The 15,893-nt window shown below is 41.4% G+C and overlaps 2 protein-coding genes across 16 annotated transcripts in view; one reads left to right on the forward strand and one right to left on the reverse strand.

The window, feature by feature from the left end:
• Window positions 1-15,893, forward strand: part of LOC109402620 (protein toll) — a 393,806-nt gene that overhangs the window by 342,148 nt on the left and 35,765 nt on the right. For all 7 annotated transcript variants that reach the window (XM_062844412.1, XM_062844414.1, XM_062844415.1 and 4 more), the window contains exon 4: window positions 10,376-10,411. The gene's annotated coding sequence lies outside the window, so the exon portion shown is untranslated. The remainder of the gene's footprint in view (window positions 1-10,375; window positions 10,412-15,893) is intronic.
• Window positions 1-15,893, reverse strand: part of LOC109406602 (cation-independent mannose-6-phosphate receptor) — a 236,869-nt gene that overhangs the window by 116,920 nt on the left and 104,056 nt on the right. The window lies entirely within an intron of this gene.

Raw genomic sequence — 15,893 nt, forward strand, 5'->3', positions numbered from 1 at the left:
ATCTATAATGAGTCTCTCGGGAATTTCCCAATGGTTCATTTGGATAATCTCTATGAAATATTGAAAGAAATCACCAGGAGGCTATCCAATAATTCTTCCAGTAATTCAACAAGATTTCTTCCAGTAATTGTATAATATTTCTTCCATCAATTTTCCTACAAATTTTTGGAATTGCCAGTGAAATTCTTGGAATTTCCAGTGAAATTCTTAGAATTTCCAGTGAAATTCTTTGAATTTCCAGTGAAATTCTTGGAATTTCCAGTGAAATTCTTGGAATTTCCAGTGAAATTTATATGAAATTCATGGAATTTCTAGTGAAGTTCTTGCAATTTCTAGTGAAACTCTTGCAATTTCTAGTGCAACTCTTGGAATTTCTAGTGAAATTCTTGCAATTTCTGGTGAAATTCCTGGAATTTCTAGTGAAATTCTTGCAATTTCTAGTGAAATTCTTGCCATTTCTAGTGAAATTCTGGCAACTTCTAGCCAACTCTTGCAATTTCTAGTGAAATTCCTACAACTTCTAGTGAAATTCTTGCAATTTCTTGTGAATTTCTTAGAATTTCTAGTGAAATTCTTAGAATTTCTAGGGAAATTTTTAGAACTTCTAGTGAAATTCTTGGAATTTCTAATGAAACTCTTGGAATCTCCAGTGAAATTCTTGAAATTACTAGTTAAATTCTTGGAATTCTAGTTAAATTCATGGAACTTCTAGTGAATTTCTTGGAATTTCTATTGAAGTGCTTGGAATTTCTAGTGAGTTCTTGGAATTTCTAGAGAAGTTCTTAGAATTTTTAGTGAAATTCTTGAGATTTCTTGTGCATTTCTTGGAATTTCTAGTGAAATATTCCAAGAAATCTCCAGAAGTGCATCTATAAATTCTCCCAGTAATTCTTCAAGTTTTCTTCCATAAATTTTCCGAAAATTCCTCCTTATTTTTTTCAGAAATTTTCAACAATAATTGAATTATTCATCCGAGAGTTAAAGAAATTTTCGAGGAAATTTTTATATTTTTTTTCTCTCAGTAAAAAATCGCCAATCGTCCATTCGGCCATCGGCGTTCGTATGCCAAACGGAGTATCATCGTTTAAAAAACGTTTTGGAGGGATTTGAGAGAGGCTTCATGGAATAGAGGTAGAATCAAGAAGGGGATTGGATAAGGTTTCATGAAGAACTAATGTTTTTTTTTTGGTTTTATTAACGTGTATTTAACAATGGAATTTCCAGTGAAATTCTTGAAATTTCCAGTGAAATTCTTGGAATTTCCAGTGAAATTCTTGGAATTTCCAGTGAAATTCTTGGAATTTCCAGTGAAATTCTTGGAATTTCCAGTGAAATTCTTGGAATTTCCAGTGAAATTCTTGGAATTTCCAGTGAAATTCTTGGAATTTCCAGTGAAATTCTTGGAATTTCCAGTGAAATTCTTGGAATTTCCAGTGAAATTCTTGGAATTTCCAGTGAAATTCTTGGAATTTCCAGTGAAATTCTTGGAATTTCCAGTGAAATTCTTGGAATTTCCAGTGAAATTCTTGGAATTTCCAGTGAAATTCTTGGAATTTCCAGTGAAATTCTTGGAATTTCCAGTGAAATTCTTGGAATTTCCAGTGAAATTCTTGGAATTTCCAGTGAAATTCTTGGAATTTCCAGTGAAATTCTTGGAATTTCCAGTGAAATTCTTGGAATTTCCAGTGAAATTCTTGGAATTTCCAGTGAAATTCTTGGAATTTCCAGTGAAATTCTTGGAATTTCCAGTGAAATTCTTGGAATTTCCAGTGAAATTCATGGAATTTCCAGTCAAATTCTTGGAATTTCCAGTCAAATTCTTGGAATTTCCAGTGAAATTCTTGGAATTTCCAGTGAAATTCTTGGAATTTCCAGTGAAGTTCTTGGAATTTCCAGTGAAATTCTTGGAATTTCCAGTGAAATTCCTGGAATTTCCAGTGAAATTCTTGGAATTTCCAGTGAAATTCTTGGAATTTCCAGTGAAATTCTTGGAATTTCCAGTGAAATTCTTGGAATTTCCAGTGAAATTCTTGGAATTTCCAGTGAAATTCTTGGAATTTCCAGTGAAATTCTTGGAATTTCCAGTGAAATTCTTGGAATTTCCAGTGAAATTCTTGGAATTTCCAGTGAAATTCTTGGAATTTCCAGTGAAATTCTTGGAATTTCCAGTGAAATTCTTGGAATTTCCAGTATTCTTGGAATTTCCAGTGAAATTCTTGGAATTTCCAGTGAAATTCTTGGAATTTCCAGTGAAATTCTTGGAATTTCCGGTGAAATTCTTGGAGTTTCCAGTGAAATTCTTGGAATTTCTAGTTAAATTCTTGGAATTCTAGTGAAATTCATGGAACTTCTAGTGAATTTCTTGGAATTTCTATTGAAGTGCTTGGAATTTCTAGTGAGTTCTTGGAATTTCTAGAGAAGTTCTTAGAATTTCTAGTGAAATTCTTGTGTATTTCTTGGAATTTCTAGTGAATTATTCCAAGAAATCTCCAGAAGTGCATCTATAAATTCTCCCAGTAATTGTTCAAGTTTTCTTCCATAAATTTTCCGAAAATTCCTTCTTATTTTTTCAGAAATTTTCCAACAATTCATCCGAAAGTAAAGGAAGTTTTCGAGGAAATGTTTCTATTTTTTTTTCTCTCAGTAAAAAATTGCCAATCGTCCATTCGGCCATCGGTGTCCGTATGCCAAACGGAGTATCATCGTTTAAAATACGTTTTGGAGGGGTTTGAGAGGGGCTTCAAGGTATAGAGGTAGAATCAAAAAGGGGATTGGATAAGTTTTCATGAAGAACTTTTTTTTGTTTTATTGACGTGTATTTAACAATGAGCTAATTCTGCACTTAAAGGAGAATTAAATGGTTTTTCGGGAAAATAAACTTAACAAGGGTTTAATGTGGGTGCAATGGGTGCCTTATGAAAATATCAGGGAGGATTTCAGGATCCTTTCATGGGGGTTTCCGAAGAAGTGTCAGAAGATCTTGAAAGGAGGTTTCCAAAGGAGTATTGGAAAATTCACACATAGGGGAGGAAGGGGTAACCCCGTCACCTTAAGCATTTGGATTTTTCAAAATAAATGTAGGGCGAAAATTGGTATTTTCAGTACGCAGATTATTTGTTTCATTAGTTTTTTATAAGACTTGTGCATTGGAATTGTCAAATTATGTTAATTCTGGCGAACAATGCACATAACACAACCTTAATAAATATTCATGTTTTTAATTCAGTGCGGGTAAGACCGTCACCCCTATGGGGTAAGTCCGTCATATATATTTTTATATTAATACTTTTGAAGATTTCAATTTTAAAATATTTTCAAAACATTTTTGAAGTGCAGTGATGGTTTACCAATCATTCTACAGTCGATACTCTTGTAAAATCACTGGTCGGGGGGCGCAATTGGAATTCGCCTAATAGGAGACTAAGCTTATGGGATTTGGGCTTATGGGGGTGTGGCCAATTATCCCGGGTGTGTTAACAGAGAGCGCAATACTTTCTTCGGCAAAGTTTCAGGGTTTGAAAAGATCTACCAATTAGAACTTAGGTTCATATGATTAGTTGGTAACTTGGCCGCCAGAGGCGCCATCAACAGTTTGATGCTAAATTGCACTACAGGAACCATTAGGTTGTCAAGCAAACGTTACGATGTGCGACAGATCAAGACCCTGATAATTAGAAATAGTGTCTTCGGAAAAAATATTGGATACGCCAATAACTTACAGATGATGAGTTACAAAGTTCGAAATTCCTCCACTGGGCGGCGCTAGTGGGCATGTAAATTTTCCAAACCTCATATCTCAGAATCCAATGACTTGGTGTCTTCGGCAAAGTTGATCAGTATGACATAGACTTACATAAAACGGGACACGTGGTTCAGAATTCTGCCACTAGGCGGCGCTAGTGAATTTGCAATCGATGAAAAAATAATCCACAAATTATGCCCTTAGAAGGTCTAGAAAGGAACAGGAAGAGTCCAAGCAGGAACTCCTGGAGAAATCCTAGTAGATTTAGTTGGATAAATCATAGGAAATACTGAAAGAAGCCTTGGAAAAAAAACCCGCAGGAATTCCAGGAGAAACCCATATGGGGTCATCCATAAATGACGTGGCGTTTTTTGACAATTTTTGACACCCCTTTCCTCGTAGTCTACTTTCCAATACGTAATACATTGCTAGTAGCATAATTTAAGACTCCAACTCATCCCCCCCCTAAAATGCTACGTCATTTATGGGCGACCCCTATAGAAATTTCCCTGGTTGGTCATCAGTTTGTAGTTGCGTGGCATCTAATAGAAATGCCTAGCCAGTTCAACAAACATCCGGTCATCCGAAGAGCATGACGGAGTTACCCCCGCCGATGAGTGACGGGCTTACCCGAAAAGGCCACTTTTCTTAAATTACACCGTAATTTCTAAATAATTGTTGAAACTGACCATTCAATGAATCTTGGCACTAAAGAATAGTACAGATGAGAATACATGATTGATGAAAGTTATTTTTTGCACTTCTTTTGTATTTCAGAAGCTAAATTCTACCGACGAAATATTACATCCGCCGTTGGTACAATGACGCGTGCGTTTGTTTTGTTTATTTTCTTCATGTTTGACAGGTCAATTTTGGTATCATTTGTCTCGAAAGAGTAAAAATGGTAAAAACAAATGATGCGTGTGGCCAAAAAGCTACTAAATCACTGTTTTCTGGTAAAATCATTGGGGTGACGGGCTTACCCACCCTGACGGTGTTACCCGCTTTTCCCCTAGATGCCGCTACTGAGCGTGCAAATTTCATATGAAATCCTGAACACTTAGAACATAGTTTCCCAACCTTCGTTTCGCAATTCCCCAACTGCTTGCAATGGTTTTATGACCACAGACTAGGGGGTCGCGAGAGCCAAGGTTGAGAAACGATGACCTAAAAAGATGGTATCTTCAGCAAAGTTGTTGGATAGGTCAATGTGCCGTTTCATTCGGCACTTCACAAATAGGTGGCGCTACTGCGCAAGCATATTTTATATCGCATATTTATCAGCATTCTGATCGCTTATGAAGGATGGAGTCTTCGGAAAAGTACTGGCCAAGTGCTTACAGATGATGGGTCGTTTAATTCGGAACTTCACACATAGGTGGCGCTAGTGAGTATGCGAACTTTCCATGTCATATATGTCAGGATTCTGATCACTTAGACTTGTGTAGTCTTGAACAAAGTTGTTGGGTACGTCAATGACTTACAGATCATGAGACTTTTCAATTCGGAACTCCTCATACAGATGGCGCTACTGAGCAATCAAATTTAATGGCTCATATATCTCAGGATTGTTATTACCTATAAAAACGGTGTCTTCGAAACTCTACACAAAGATGATGCTAGTGAACATGCAAATTTTATGCATCTCAGGATACTGATCACTTAAAATCACGGAGTTGTGAACTCATGGTCATACAAAACAAAGCACATCGTTTTCAAGTTTTCCACCGAAATATTTGGTATATTTGATGTTTTGTTCTTCATCGTTCTGTTCTTCGTACTTTTGGCCTGTAGTCGATCCTAAATGTACCTACAGTTAGACAAGTTTTAACATGACCGAAATCGTTACTTCATCCGTGGCTTATTTGGTTGAAGCGCCAGACTAGCGACAAGGAGTCATGAGTTCGAATCCCACCAGAACAAGACATTTTTTTTCAAAAGCTTTCAATTGGTCTACTTTACATCTGTTTTTACAAACGTAAAGTTTTTTCATCTGTTTCAGATTTACCAGTCGACAAGCCGGAAAATTGCAACAAATTCATTTAGACAAATTGTCTATATTTTTTAGAAGATCTGATTCAGATTTTTCCTCTTTCGCAACGTCAATTTTCTCCGAAATCACAAAGCCGTACGACTTCCTCTGAACTCAGTAACCTTTCCTCAATTAGGCGCAAAGAACAAAATTCTGCTGATACAAACTCATTTTTCAATCTCTAACCGGAAATTCCCCGGAGTGGGCGGCAAAATTCCCGCAAATCGACTCCAATCGCTCTTGGAAAAGGCGCACAAAACACAACCCTCCATAATTTCCCCACCGACTTTTCGGGGAAAAAAATAAAAATCTCCAAATTCCTTCCTCGCCGTCACTGCCAGAAGTGGTTTTGGCGGGGGATCCACCAGAAGAAGCCTGTTTAAATATTATAATCGGCTTATTTATGGGCCAAATTTCCCTTTCGTCCTGCTGTACAATCCCAGGGGAATCGTTTCGCAATCTCGCCATCACCAGCGCCAGCCAGCGCTCCGATAAGAATGAAGCGATTCTGGAAGCTGCGAGGCCAAAGCCATTCCTCCCGTCATCATCATGCCCCCGGAGAATGAATTAATAATCATGACTAATGGCCGGAATCTGATTGAAATGAGCCAGTGTGCTTTGTGCTTTGTGGCAGTGCAGGAGCAAACGAAATTACGTGATCTTTTCGGAGACCCACCCGACCCACTGATAGATGGCAGCACTGGGGTGGGAGCAAGCGGCAATTTTGTTGCCTACTTTTACATATTTATGAACAATTTCTGCTTGGTTTTTTTCGTCGACGCCCGAGTTATGTCAGAGAAGCGAGGCGGGCATGGAAGGCGCACAAACAGTCCCAAGCACTTGACCATAAATATTTATTAAACAAAAGAGATCCACCAAACTAGGAAAACTCATTGAGCGAAAAGCCGAGCGCGAACGAACGGCCGCACCGCAGAAACCCCAAACGAAACGCAACGCACGTGGTTTTATGCCTTTATGTTTCAACGTTTTTGTGCCTCCCCGTATTTCATATTTCGTGATGTGGTAAGTGCAACTTCGATTTTTTCTGCCACCATTTGCATCGAAAATGGCATTTAAATTGGTTGTGTTTTTCCTGCTGTATCCGGAGCAAGGGCCGATGACCGTACGCAGCCTCAGATTTCAGAGTCAGATGGCGCTGCGCGGTTCGGTCCTATGAATTTTAAATCACGCATGTGGTGAATTCATTGTCGAGGGACGTCGACCAATCGAGCAAAAAAACCACTGCGTACAAAGTTTGTACATAAAATTTGTTTAAATTTAATCACTGGAACTGGTCGTCGCTCCCGTCGCTTCGCTTCGGTTGCCGTGATTTCGATTATTGGCGGTTTGGTTCGCTGATCGACATAGAGGTGGAGCTGCGTTGAGGCGGGGCCGATTGTCACATAATTAAAGGCGCATTCGCGATTATGATGAACGGCGAACGTTCATCATCATAACGTTTGCCAGAATGTTTTGATAACACTCGTTTTTTTTTTGTTTCGTTCGTTCTATGATCGAACTACCACACAGCTAGTCGGGACGATGAACTGAGAACCAGGTCATCAGCTGTGTTTGGGGTCGTTTGACGGGATTTGTTTGTTTTTAATTTTAATGAAATTTGCATTTTTAATTAATTCTATACTCTAGGAACCGATCCGGTCGTCGAAAGCCCCGGAACGGACGGGAGGAGGCAATCACTGACTCTGTTTGTATGATGAGCTTCCTGAAAGGATAGGAAGGGGCAGGAATTGGACGAGAGTGTCAATTTAGTTAATTAATTTGTTCGCATCTACCAGTTGGTGACCCCATGTGTGTGTGGTGATGGGATCCGAACCAGCTGAAAACAGATTGAGCTTCCGGTTACAAGGTGTTTGTTTGCTTTGCTGATTGGTTCAGCTGAAGTGGGCTTGAAAAAAGTAAACACGATTGTTACAGTTTTTGTAAAATGTTCCATTGTATGATGTTCAATTGCACTGTACTACATTGTAAATTCTAAAAAGAAAAGTTAACGTTCCCACCAGGCTGCTACTTGATATTATTGCTAAACAGAATCCTCGGAGGATTCTCCACAGAATCCTCGAAGGATTCTCCACAGAATCTTCGTAGGATTCTCCACAGAATCTTCGTAGGATTCTCCACAGAATCCTCGTAAGGACTGTTCATTTTATGAAGAGGACAACTTTGGAAGGCTATGAAAAGAAAACGCGTAGTTCAAATTTGAGCAGCCTTGGTTAGTTGTTCAGTACATTATATTAGCAGATAATAACCATAAATAAATTGGTTTAAAATTATTGAACTTCATAGAAATGTGGCAAAGTGTTTCGAGAGATCAATTTTTCAATTCCCAAAAACTAAAGATAAACACAAAATTTCTGTAAAACATCGGTGTATCGTTTTTAATTGCAAAAAAGTGTTTGCCATGCTGCAGCAGTTTGAGGGATACATATTCTGGCAAAATATAAACCTAATCGGAATAATGGTTGTTAAGATATTAAAGTTACCGAGTTGGACTCGATTTTCAGAATAAAATTTATTTGTTAAACAAAAATGTATAAAAAATATTAAATTTTGAATGTTTTCAATGGATCTAGTCGAAAGTACTAATAATGCAAATTCAAATGCAGAAAACCGCTTCTTGATAGCATTGTTGGCTTGGTTACTGTGCTTCATGGCAGTTACCGGAGATAAAACCGCTTCGTTCTATGAAGGTTCTTCTAAATAACGATGTACTCTATTGCAAATACAACGTAATAATGATGTCGAAAATAAAAATTAACATGTAGTTATTTTCAAATAAGGTATATAATTACATAGGGTCAGACCTTGCTGAAAATAAATAATAATAAGCTTCTCTAGAATCAAAAACTTGCATTTATGGAGCAAAAAGTATGCAATTTTTCATTATGGCCATCATTAAGTATTAAATTTATGATGAAGAATGTACTTTAAAGCATATTTTTCATCGGTATCATTTAGAATGCGATTCTCTTCTATACTGGACAAATTTTGAACTGATTCCGTAGTGTTATTGCATCACTGGACTTAAATAAGTATTTTTTATCAATTTCATTGATAACAAGGCAACTCACTATATCAAGCTGTATAATGCTTGGTGCATTATTACTGACCAACTATTACACTCTACCTTTAGAAGAATAGTATTAGATCCCAACACATTGAAAAGTTCATGAAAATTTTAAAGTTATGTATGTGGAAAGTTGTGTAGAATTTTGAGAAATGGGGTTTTATTGAGTTTTAACGAAGACCGCTTCAGTTCCATAACTAAGGACAATTTGTATAATGTTATATTTTTCCTACACTGTAGAATAGCTATGGAAATTTATGCAAAAAACCGATAATGATTTTATTGAAAAATAAAAAAGATATCACACAAACAAGGTGTCCTCTTTATAAAATGAACAGTCCTTAGATTTTCCCCAGAATCCTCGTAGGATTCTCCCCAGAATCCTCGTAGGATTCTCCACAGAGTCCTCGTAGGATTCTCCACAGAATCCTCGTAGGATTCTCCACAAAATCCTCGTAGGATTCTCCACAGAATCCTCGTAGGATTCTCCAAAGAATCCTCATAGGATTCTCCACAGAATCCTCGTAGGATTCTCCACAAATCCTCGTAGGATTCTCCACAGAATCCTCGTAGGATTCTCCACAGAATCCTCGTAGGATTCTTCACAGAATCCTCGTAGGATTCTCCACAGAATCCTCGTAGGATTCTCCACAGAATCCTCGTAGGTTTTTCCACAGAATCCTCGTAGGATTCTCCACAGAATCCTCGTAGAATTCTCCACAGAATCCTCGTAGGATTCTCCACAGAATCCTCGTAGGATTCTCCACAGAATCCTCGTAGGATTCTCCACAGAATCCTCGTAGGATTCTCCACAGAATCCTCGTAGGATTCTCCACAGAATCCTCGTAGGATTCTCCACAGAATCCTCGTAGGATTCTCCACAGAATCCTCGTAAGATTCTCCACAGAATCCTCGTAGGATTCTCCACAGAATCCTCGTAGGATTCTCCACAGAATCCTCGTAGGATTCTCCCCAGAATCCTCGTAGATTTTCACCCGAAATCTTGGTTGGATTCTCCACAGAATCCTCGGAGGATTCTCCACAGAATCCTCGGAGGATTCTCCACAGAATCCTCGGAGGATTCTCCACAGAATCCTCGGAGGATTCTCCACAGAAGGAATCTCCACAGAATCCTCGGAGGATTCTCCACAGAATACCTGGTGTGATTGTTAAAACACGTGACTATCACGCCGAGGACCAGGGATCGAATCCCACTCCCGACAAACTCGCTAAACGTGAGTTCTTCCTTCAGAAGGGAAGTACAGTGTGGGTCCCGAGAGGTACTAGCCGATGTTTGGACCTCGAAGTTCTAAGGATCATCTGTCCGAATTTAATGCATATTCAACCAGTCCCAATCCAGAGCAAATTTAATTCTTATTTACTCTCTTTACTAGAGATGAACCAGCCTCGGGCTGAAAATCTCTCTAATAAAGATACCTAACCTAAATCTCTTTACTCTCTGATATCATGTTATCAAAAATACCGACACTAAATTGATTTTTTTCTACCATTCCAGATTAACTATATGCTACTAAGCCGTGGAAAACACAATGTAAGTATCTTGATTTACTCTAATTTCATCATCGCATTATAAATGAGGGGATTAGAAGCAAAGGGGTGTAAGTGACAAAAACCCACTTTTGAGAAAATGAGGTTTAAAGTTTTTCACCCCATACAAAACCAAAATCAAAATCGGTCCAATTTTCTCCGATTTATTGTATTTTTTCTAATCATAATCTTAAAAAACTCATGAAAGCTTCAATTCTGAAGAGTTTTTTTATATGCTCAGCTCAAGCTAAACACAAAAAGACTGCTGCAGGGCTGGTAGCGAAAACAAATTAGTAAAATTATTTACAAAAGACCTATTTTATGATAATAGTGACCAAAAAGCGACTCAAAAAAAGTGTAGTGGTACATATTATTGAATTACAATGAAAATTGTTTGAAAGTTTTTAGTTTTTGAACAATTATGATTACCCGGAACCAAAGGAAAAAAATTTGAAAGACCCTCTGAAAAAAATACTTTCAGAAACCATTTCAGTAGACGGTTTCAATCCTTTCTTTTTAGATCTAATTTACTTAAGGACAGACTTGTTAGAATCCCAAAATGGCCGCCACAATGGCCGACTCTGGCACCTACTCACGATTTCGAGGGTACAAATCTCTTTGTAAACAAAACCAGCACACAGTAGCTTCTTATTTTAAGCTTATTACGAGTGAGCATGAACAGAATAATGAAACGATCTGTTGTTTGAAGTTCGCTTCTTGAGATTTGTGCGTTTGAAGTTCTGATGCACTGATGAAGCGGGATGTCAAGACGTTTGTCCTTAAATCACTAGTTAAAAATTAAAAAAAAACACTTGACTGTTCACTTTTGCTAAAGAAAAACTAAAAACTGAAACTTAAAAAAAAACTAACAAAGACGAGGGAATTCCTTTTAATTCCACTACTTTGCTTATCTTCGGACAGATATGCCTATTTCGTCTGCAACTTACAGACTTCTTTAGTGCAAAAGTAAATAGTGAAGTGTTTAGTGATTCAAGTATCAATGTTCTACTAAAAGTTCCAAAGTGTTGGTGAAGATCTGAATTGTTTATGAAGTTTCTGAAGCTCATTACAAATGAAGCATTGTGGAACACTACAAATGCATCGAGCCCACGTGAGGCAACATGCAACGAGTGACTTTGAATAAAACCCTACAATTGTGCTTTTTAATATTTCGTATCGCGTTCCACGTTTGATGCTGCTACTAAAATAAAATAGAACCCTACAAATGCACAAAAGACGCATCACAAGCTGTCGACATAAACAGGGCCGGATCTAAGGGAAGCGAAGGGCCAGAGGCCCCCATAAAAACCTACCTGCCTGCTACATATTAACTTTATTATTCACTTTGTTCAAATACTGTTCAAAAATAAAGAAAAACTTTTTTGCTCATCGCATTTGTACCTTCGAGTGGCCTCCACATCAACTCTGGCCCCGGACCCCCACAATCCTTGATCCGGGTCTGGATATAAAACACATAACATAAACCGACTACGAAGTCCAATCCCAGGATGACAAGGTTTCATTATTGTTCTTGATCCGTCGGTCAATGCTGTGATCATATTTTTAGTGGCAGATCTCATTTTGTCGGCAACATCTGTTGCTTAAATAGCTTGTGTTTGTTCTAGGAGTATGCAATCCTAAGGGAGGGCATCCCTAATCGGGCAACAGTACAAGACAGTCTACATATTGATGTGCGTGCTTGGGGACGATTTGCGCGTCTTGTACATGATCGTTGTCCGGAACGGAATGAGCACTATAAATGCTAAATCAATATCAGGGACAGATTCACAAACCAGATTATAATATATAACCAAACTAACAAAATGTTCACCAATAAAAACAAACGTAACACACTCCATGCAACAATCGAAGAAATTTCCATAAAACTTGGAAGGCTTCTCGCCGGAAGCTTGGGAAACTTCTCTCTGGAAGCTTGGAACACTTCTCTCCGGAAGCTTGGAAGGCTTCTTTCCGGAAGCGAGGAAGACTTGTCTCCGGATGCTTGGAAGCTTCTCTCCAGAAGCTTGGAAGGCTTCTCTCCGGAAGCTTGGAAGGCTTCTCTCCGGAACCTTGGAAGGCTTCTCTCCGGAAGCTTGGAAGGCTTCTCTCCGGAAGGCTTCGCTCCGGAAGCTTGAAAGGCTTCGCTCCGGAAGCTTGGAAGGCTTCGCTTCGGAAGCTTGGAAGGCTTCTCTCCGGAAGCTTGGAAGGCTTCTCTCCGGAAGGCTTCGCTCCGGAAGCTTGAAAGGCTTCTCTCCGGAAGCTTGGAAGGCTTCGCTCCGGAAGCTTGGAAGGCTTCGCTCCGGAAGCTTGGAAGGCTTCGCACCGGAAGCTTGGAAGGCTTCGCACCGGAAGCTTGGAAGCCTTCTCTCTGGAAGCTTGGAAGCCTTCTGTCCGAAAGCTTGGAAGGCTTCTCTCCGGAAGCTTGGAAGGCTTCTCTCCGGAAGCTTGGAAGGCTTCTCTCCGGAAGCTTGGAAGGCTTCTCTCCGGAAGCTTGGAGGGCTTCTCTCCGGAAGCTTGGAAGGCTTCTCTCCGGAAGCTTGGAAGGCTTCTCTCCGGAAGCTTGGAAGGCTTCTCTCCGGAAGCTTGGAAGGCTTCTCTCCGGAAGCTTGGAGGGCTTCTCGCCGGAAGCTTGGAGGGCTTCTCGCCGGAAGCTTGGAAGGCTTCTCGCCGGAAGCTTGGAAGGCTTCTCGCCGGAAGCTTGGAAGGCTTCTCGCCGGAAGCTTGGAAGGCTTCTCGCCGGAAGCTTGGAAGGCTTCTCGCCGGAAGCTTGGAAGGCTTCTCGCCGGAAGCTTGGAAGGCTTCTCGCCGGAAGCTTGGAAGGCTTCTCGCCGGAAGCTTGGAAGGCTTCTCGCCGGAAGCTTGGAAGGCTTCTCGCCGGAAGCTTGGAAGGCTTCTCGCCGGAAGCTTGGAAGGCTTCTCGCCGGAAGCTTGGAAGGCTTCTCGCCGGAAGCTTGGAAGGCTTCTCGCCGGAAGCTTGGAAGGCTTCTCGCCGGAAGCTTGGAAGGCTTCTCGCCGGAAGCTTGGAAGGCTTCTCGCCGGAAGCTTGGAAGGCTTCTCGCCGGAAGCTTGGAAGGCTTCTCGCCGGAAGCTTGGAAGGCTTCTCGCCGGAAGCTTGGAAGGCTCCTCTTCGTAAGCTTGGCAAGCTTCTTTACGGAAGCGTGGAAGACTTGTCTCCGGATGCTCGGAAGGCTTCTCTCCGGAAGCTTGGAAGGCTTCTCTCCGGAAGCTTGGAAGGCTTCTCTCCGGAAGCTTGGAAGGCTTCTCTCCGGAAGCTTGGAAGGCTTCTCTCCGGAAGCTTGGAAGGCTTCTCTCCGGAAGCTTGGAAGGCTTCTCTCCGGAAGCTTGGAAGGCTTCTCTCCGGAAGCTTGGAAGGCTTCTCTCCGGAAGCTTGGAAGGCTTCTCTCCGGAAGCTTGGAAGGCTTCTCTCCGGAAGCTTGGAAGGCTTCTCTCCGAAAGCTTGGAAGGCTTCTCTCCGGAAGCTTGGAAGGCTTCTCTCCGGAAGCTTGGAAGGCTTCTCTCCGGAAGCTTGGAAGGCTTCTCTCCGGAAGCTTGGAAGGCTTCTCTCCGGAAGCTTGGAAGGCTTCTCTCCGGAAGCTTGGAAGGCTTCTCTCCGGAAGCTTGGAAGGCTTCTCTCCGGAAGCCTGGAAGGCTTCTCTCCGGAAGCCTGGAAGGCTTCTCTCCGGAAGCCTGGAAGGCTTCTCTCCGGAAGCCTGGAAGGCTTCTCTCCGGAAGCCTGGAAGGCTTCTCTCCGGAAGCCTGGAAGGCTTCTCTCCGGAAGCCTGGAAGGCTTCTCTCCGGAAGCCTGGAAGGCTTCTCTCCGGAAGCCTGGAAGGCTTCTCTCCGGAAGCCTGGAAGGCTTCTCTCCGGAAGCTTGGAAGGCTTCTCTCCGGAAGCTTGGAAGGCTTCTCTCCGGAAGCTTGGAAGGCTTCTCTCCGGAAGCTTGGAAGGCTTCTCTCCGGAAGCTTGGAAGGCTTCTCTCCGGAAGCTTGGAAGGCTTCTCTCCGGAAGCTTGGAAGGCTTCTCTCCGGAAGCTTGGAAGGCTTCTCTCCGGAAGCTTGGAAGGCTTCTCTCCGGAAGCTTGGAAGGCTTCTCTCCGGAAGCTTGGAAGGCTTCTCTCCGGAAGCTTGGAAGGCTTCTCTCCGGAAGCTTGGAAGGCTTCTCTCCGGAAGCTTGGAAGGCTTCTCTCCGGAAGCTTGGAAGGCTTCTCTCCGGAAGCTTGGAAGGCTTCTCTCCGGAAGCTTGGAAGGCTTCTCTCCGGAAGCTTGGAAGGCTTCTCTCCGGAAGCTTGGAAGGCTTCTCTCCGGAAGCTTGGAAGGCTTCTCTCCGGAAGCTTGGAAGGCTTCTCTCCGGAAGCTTGGAAGGCTTCTCTCCGGAAGCTTGGAAGGCTTCTCTTCGGAAGCTTGGAAGGCTTCTCTCCGGAAGCTTGGAAGGCTTCTCTCCGGAAGCTTGGAAGGCTTCTCTCCGGAAGCGTGGAAGGCGTTCCTTCGGATGCTTAGAAAGTAGCACTTCGGAAGCTTGGACAGCTTCTCTCCACAAGCATGGAAAGCTTCTCTGCGATAGTTTCGAACAGCTTCCCTTTGAAACCTTAGATTACTTCTCTTTGGAAGTTTGAAAAGTTTTTCTCCGGAAGCTAGGAAAACTTTTCAGGGGAAGCTTGAAAAGTTCTTCTCCAGAAGCATGCACATTTTCTCTTCGAAAGCTTGAACACTGAACAGCTTCCCTCCAGAAGCTTGGAAAGCTTCTTTTTGGAAGCTTGGAAAGCTTCTTTTCGGAAGCTTGGAAAGCACCTCTCCAGAAGCTTGGAATGCTTCTCTCCTGTAAACTTGGAAAGCTTCTCTCCGAAAGCTTGGAAAGCTTCTCTCCAGAGGTTTGGAAAGTTCCTCTTCAGAAGCCTGGAAGGCTTCTCTGCGATAATTTGGAAAAGCTTTCTCTGGAACCTTAGATTGCTTCTCTTTGGGAGATTGGAAAGCTTCTCTCCGGAAGCTTGGATAGCTATTCTTCGGAAACATGGAAAGCTTCTCTCCTGGAAACTTTAAAAGCTTCTCTCCTGGAAACTTTAAAAGCTTCTCTCCTGGAAACTTCAAAAGCTTGCTCTCCGGAAGCTTATAAAGTTTCTCTCCGAATGCCGAAGTTTCTCTCTCTGAATCCTTTTAAAATTCTCTCCGGAAGCTTGGAAGTTGCATTCATGGATAATTCTTAAAACATTTTTACAAATGTAACAACTACTTTATGACTTTTACATAACAATCGAGTTTATCTTGGTATCCAAATAGTAATGTGACCTCTTCAACAATGAACGAAACTACTTTCGGTTTCAATTAGCTTAACTGATCGACGTCTGAACTATTTCGATAGCTATTTTCACCACTACTCATGACCAACCATAAGCACATCCCTCTCGGTGAGCCGGCAATAAACCGTAATCCACCGACAGTTAAACCCATCCCCTCGGGCAACCCAGTCGGTAACTTAGTAACTTTGACTAT

The sequence above is a fragment of the Aedes albopictus genome, chromosome 1, assembly GCF_035046485.1.
Source record: "Aedes albopictus strain Foshan chromosome 1, AalbF5, whole genome shotgun sequence".
NCBI lineage: Eukaryota > Metazoa > Arthropoda > Insecta > Diptera > Culicidae > Aedes > Aedes albopictus.